The following is a 6,171-nucleotide window of genomic DNA, read 5'->3' as shown; positions in this document are numbered from 1 at the left end:
TCTTGTAGTCAGGAATTGACATGACCCTATTACCAATCGGGAAGAAGTGACTGCAGAGTCCATATCAGCTTTCTGTCCCTGGGTTCAGGAGACAAAAAGAACATATATTAACATTCAAAGTACTTCAGAAAGTCTTGATATACTATCCCCTCGTATCAAATCTTCGATTGTTGATGGTAACCAAAAAGCAAAATAGATTTATAAATACGCCAGAACTAGGGAATATAATTCTAGAACTGGAAAAGAAGCAACTAGCAGAGCATCACAAATGTTCTGATACATTACACAGCATTGGATTAGTTATATCAGTTAATTTATATTTATTTGTAATTCATGAAATTTAGGTTAGGAGTCCACACTAAAATCCATGTTCATTATTTTAGTTTGGGCTAGGAGTTAGTGCAGTCCGTTAAGTTAGAAGTAGTGGGTTAGTATAAGTCAGTGGAATAGTGCTTTCAGTATTTAAAGTCTGTTCATTTCAGTTTGTAAGCATCAAATGAACATCAATAGAAAAGAACCAGAGGGAGAGTTTCCTTCAAAATTCCTCTTACCTAGATACTGCCTTTGCCATAGTTATGTAATTCTGAGATATATGGTAAAATAGGGTTCTTCTGATTTTTGTTTTTTATTTTTATAGTACTGAAGTATACATCATAATATTGTTTTTTTGCTTATGTGAAGGGTTACAGGAAAGGTTATAACGAGAGTTAAGGGTAAACAACGCGTCGAGATGGACTCTGAAGGGCCATGTTCTCTATTTGTTAGTTTCGGATTTTATATTTGTTCACAGGTAAGCGACTGTTTATTCACATCGAAAGATGTAAATGTATTGCAAATATTTTTGTTTTTTATGCCTCAATGGTTTTGACATATATATTACACTACTGCATCGAAAAGGTAAAATTTTGTCAAAGATTTCAAACTCTATTTTTATATATGAAATCCATTTCCTCTTATCTAGATACTGGATTATGAGTGGGCTGCTATCAGCCTATAATAGCACAAACTAATTGACTCAAAGTAAAAGGGAGAGGGTACCTATCTTAATAGAGTGCCTGGCAGAGAACCAGTATAGAGGGATCAATAAAATTCTCTGTCAGAGCTTTCTTTAATGACCAAAAGTAGAAAGCTAATTGATGAATCTTCCCCTGAAGTCTGAGGTGCAGTAACAGCAACAATATTCTTCAGAATCAGATCTTCAACCTTGGGATACAGAATCTTCACATCTTGTGGAGTCCTTGCATCATCTGCAGGAAAAGCAAGAAAAAACATCTTCAACAGAGAACAGAGTGAATTTCCAGCATCCAATTTCAGCTTAAAACAGGTTCGAGAATCTTGAGCATGGGAGGAAAAGAACACATATAATTGATGACATCTAGGTTCAAATCAAGGAAAAGTATATCCAGCAATACCTGGGAAATCTGGTTAATGTTGTTTCGAATGAACAAATACGGCTGCTTTTCCACAACTTTGTTCATCACATCCAATCCCTGAGCAAGGGTTGTCGATGGATCCTTGGATTGAGATGGTTGAACGCTGGAAGTAAATAATTGAACTTTATATTAGCATTAGGCCACACTTGCAGATCTTGTGATAATAATTCCAGAGCCTGCATGTACATCAGACTAGCTTCTTTATCCTTGAGATCCATCACTAAGACCACCTATCCAAGTAAAAATAGAGTAAATGAATGAATAGCAAAACAATGCTTTCAAACACACGTACAGTAATGAATCATGGCCACATTATACCAATCAATTCAAACTCTTCAAAATGCAAACACATAAAATCCAACTGACAATTAACCAAATTGATCAAAAAGGAGACATGGAAACAGTATGGGTTATCAATGGTATAACGGTACCAGATTACACAGCCTTGGCATGCATACTAACACCTCACTCATGTTTTAAGCCCTAATTTTTTTGCTTTGGATTTTCTGAAGTATAATGTACCAAGAATTCGTTACTGATAGACGGTAGTGCCAAGTGGGAGAAAGAAATTACCTGTGCTGGTATCGGGGCGGAGAGGCAGAGGAAGATTAGCCAGCCGGTGGAGAGACCGAGTGGTGAGCGTTGAGTGTTGAGAGGTGAACGTTGAGAGATTGCAGAGAAAAAGAAGAGTGTTATTATTATAAGGAAAGTTCAGAGATATGTAGATAAAAAGAAGAGCGTGCCTTTTTCTTTTAAGGAGAAAAAAAGAGCATGTGTGTTTTTATTTTAAGAAAATGTGAGTTATTTTATGGTTTATTATTTTTTAAATTAGTAGTGAAATAATGGATTACTTGATTCATCGAACCATATATATTACATATATTTTATTGCCTTTTAGGTTTTATACACTTTTTTTGAAAGATTATTTATATTTTAATTTTAAATATTATTATACAGGTTTTAATACGAGCTTAAGGGTTGGGTCGGGACCTGTGTATATAGGCCGACCCAAATCGGCCCGTACGGGTTCTAAATATATATTGTATCCGGTCCTTTCTTTGAACGCGATCGGCCCATCAGCCCGTTCGAGTTCTTTAATTTACTCAAGCACGCTCTACAAAACGGACAAGACCATCCGTTGTTGTCCAAGTCAACATACAATAAGCTTAATCCCCAACAGATCCAACCTAACATCATCAAAGGAACTCACGTAACCATATTGCAATAATGTTCGAAGATGCCCTAATCTCTTCCAAAGAAAAGAAAAATTAACAAAAGCAAAAATCACCATCTTATCAATTCAACCTCAAACTCCATATAATGATCTAAACCACTATGGACTTGTTTGGTATCCATATCCTGATATCAGGTTTGGTATGGAAATGGTTCATACTCACATCTAGTGTTTGGTATATCAGTATATGGATATCAAGTTGATATATTTAATATCCTGATATACTCATTTTGTACATATTCTATACACTAATTTTTATTAGGATATTACTCATATCCCCTTCTACATCTTGTCCAATTTACATATTACTTTCTAACCAAATTTTTTTCTTCTTGTTCATGTATTACTGTTGCTCTTAAAAACATCAACTGATATCTATATCATACCAAACACAGATATAAGATATCAATCTCATACTCATACCTGATATCTGATATCTATACCCATATCTGATATTTGATATCTTAAGATATGGATATCAAATTGGGCCCTAGATAATATCAATCCAGTTGTTCACTCAAAAAAAAAAATTGACATTCTGTATGTCAACAAATACTCTGATGGATCAAAGTCTAATATATATATTTAAGATCTCAAGTCTAGATGAAATTTAATAATTTATTAGACTTTTAAAAGATGGGCTTTTAAAAATATCATTATTATGCATAAAAGAAATAATAAAAAAGGAAGTGGAGGTTATTTCTTGCATCTTAAAAAATAATAAGAGAAAACAACAATTTGAAAATTAAAGAAGGAAACCGTGGAAGAGGCTACCCATTTCCTGCAATCAAATAAATTTGACCAAATAATATTAACATAAAAAAACAGAAGAAAGGTGAACGTGGCTTCATGGCTACGAAAGTTATTATTCGACTTCCATCTATTCTCTTAAAAAATAATTCATTTAAAGAAAGAGAGAGAAAAGAGGTTAACTACGCTACTGATACCACAATCAAGCACTAACATAAAAAAAATCAAAGTGAACAGAAAAACAAGAGATAAATTACAATGTTCCAAAATCTCATCTATTGAAGAAGGTAATGGAGGGAGTTCCTACATACAATCTCTTTGTTCTCTTCCTTATCAATTCATTATAAATTTAATCCGATTAATTGGTGGTCTGGGAGAAATCAAATAGATCCATACACCACATAAATTAGTCCTAAAAGACTCAAAATTTCTGATCTAGTAGCGGGAAGAATCCACATGGATTCAACCCCTACAACCTCTTGAAACCAAATTGATCCCAAAACTCAAAAAACGCCCAATTTCTAGCCGTTATAGTGTCAAATTGATTTTTGATCTTGTTGAAAATATAGATATAACAAGTTGGATGCACTAAATGTACATATATATGCATTGATGAATAGAAAAAGCTACATCTGCAAATTATTAAAATATCAGACTAACACATGCAATACAAAATATTATTTTAATGTCATGAAAAGATTAATTCGTTACACTATATATGTAACGACGTGGTGAAAAAAAATTGAGGCAAACAGTGTGGTCTAAGTAATGTATTAGTTATTCAATCTAAAATCAAAACAAAAGGGTTGTGTCACATAAATTTCTATGACATAAATTTTGCATGGATGTGAATTAGTGTAAAACACGATTCTTTGTAAAAAAAGTCGTTTTCCAAATTAGTCGAATGTGATTAATCTAAATAGGTGGTTAAATTATAATTATTTTCCCGAACTACGTGTGATTCGATCCCTTTTAAAAGGGTACGTAAGAAACTCGATATAAAGCTACATTGCTCATTGAGTTCAATCACAATTTCAAAATAAATAAATAAAACAAGATTTTAGTAAAAGAATCATTTTTAAGAACTACGTTCGGTTTGATCTCTTTCTAAATGGTACATAGGAAATCGGGTTTAAAGCTACCGGTCGTTGGATTCAATCACAATTTCAAATCCAAAAATTTAAGTCTTTTCAAATGAAGACTGTTTTAAAATAACTATGTATACTTGATTTCGTATAAAACAGATATGTAGGAAATTCGTGAAACCCCTGAATTCATAAAAAAGGTTATCGAATTCAGTCACATATAAAATTAAAAGTCTTAGAAAACGTGTTTTTAGAATTACGAGCGATTTGATCTCCCTTAAGAGAGTACATAGGAAGCTTGACAAAAATATAAATCCGTCGAGTTCAGTCGCAAAAGATATCAAATAACAAAACAAATCAAAACCATCTAAACTGAAAAATAGTGGATAAATTAGAGAACCCTTTCTAGAAGGTGGATTTGATTTTATTCGCGACATAGAAGTGATATTCAGTCCACATTTATGCTACCCTTCCTAGAATATAGGTTTAGATTAAGTCGGTGATGTACATAATATCAAAATACTATGAACTACGTAAGCCTTGATTCTCTTTAAAGAGATACGTAGGCAACTCGTCAAAAATCCGAGTGCAACCCAAATTATTAAATACGCTGGCTAAATATCGCACGAGCTTTTTGCTATCCATCACACAACGGCTCGTCACGGGGGGTATCATGGTGGCTCGTCACGGGGAGTATCAGGGTGGCTCGTCACGGGGGAGGAATTGTGTGGCTCGTCACGAATGACCTGAGCATGGATCGTGACAAGTGGCACCTCGGCGGCTCGTCACAAATGAATATGGTGTGGCTCGTGACGAGTGATACAAGAGTTGATCTTCTACCATATTCGCTCATAATCAACCACTACATCATCGTGCGCAACATCATGCCACACAAGGACATGAGGGACGTTGTGACCATCGCCGATTGAGTGCTCTGCATAAATGTATAAAGCGCGAGCTCATTGATGCTCCACAGATCATGTACACACATATGTACATATTGATGGCGAATACAAAGGTAGACATGCCATTCCCTCACATAGTGAAGAAACTAATGCTCAAGCACGACATCTACTCAGCGGGCAATGAAGAAGTGTTTGATGAAGTCCTTTCTGAGAGTGTGCTTGAAGAAATTGAAGATGTAGACGAGTCTGAAGCTGACGAAGAAGAGAAGATAGAAGGCAAGCGACTACCAAAGGCAGAAACCAAGGCAAGCCAAGTCTGAGCTCCGTTGTTGGTAATTTTGTAGTTATGCAAGCACTGAACATGATTGAAACGACAATTCGTGAATGTTCGAAGGAACATGCTGATAGGTTAGCTGTGATTGCATACCAGCTCACTCAGATCGTGAAAGTTGCAAGTGAGATGTTATAGGTTAAGAAGAACATATCAGAGAAGAAAGAGTAACCAGTCAGTCTTACCCAGTGTTCTAGCCTTTTGGTCTAAGCCCGCTTATGTTTCTTAGCCTTTTGCGTGTTATGTTTAAGTGTTTTGCAGTTTATCAATGAATATATAAATGCATGCTTATCTAGTTTCGTTAATTGTGTTTGATTACCTAAGTGATCTTTGTGCTTAACTTAATCTTACTGACATTCATGCATGCTTAAGAAGTTAGTATACTTAAGGAGTTCTGAAGGTTCCCTAAATGTTATACCATGCCTGCATATAT

Source organism: Phyllobates terribilis, unplaced genomic scaffold (genome assembly GCF_046119375.1).
Source record: "Phyllobates terribilis strain yellow unplaced genomic scaffold, ASM4611937v1 Scaffold_5775__1_contigs__length_49138, whole genome shotgun sequence".
Lineage (NCBI taxonomy): Eukaryota > Metazoa > Chordata > Amphibia > Anura > Dendrobatidae > Phyllobates > Phyllobates terribilis.
Note: the sequence above shows the minus strand (reverse complement) of the source record.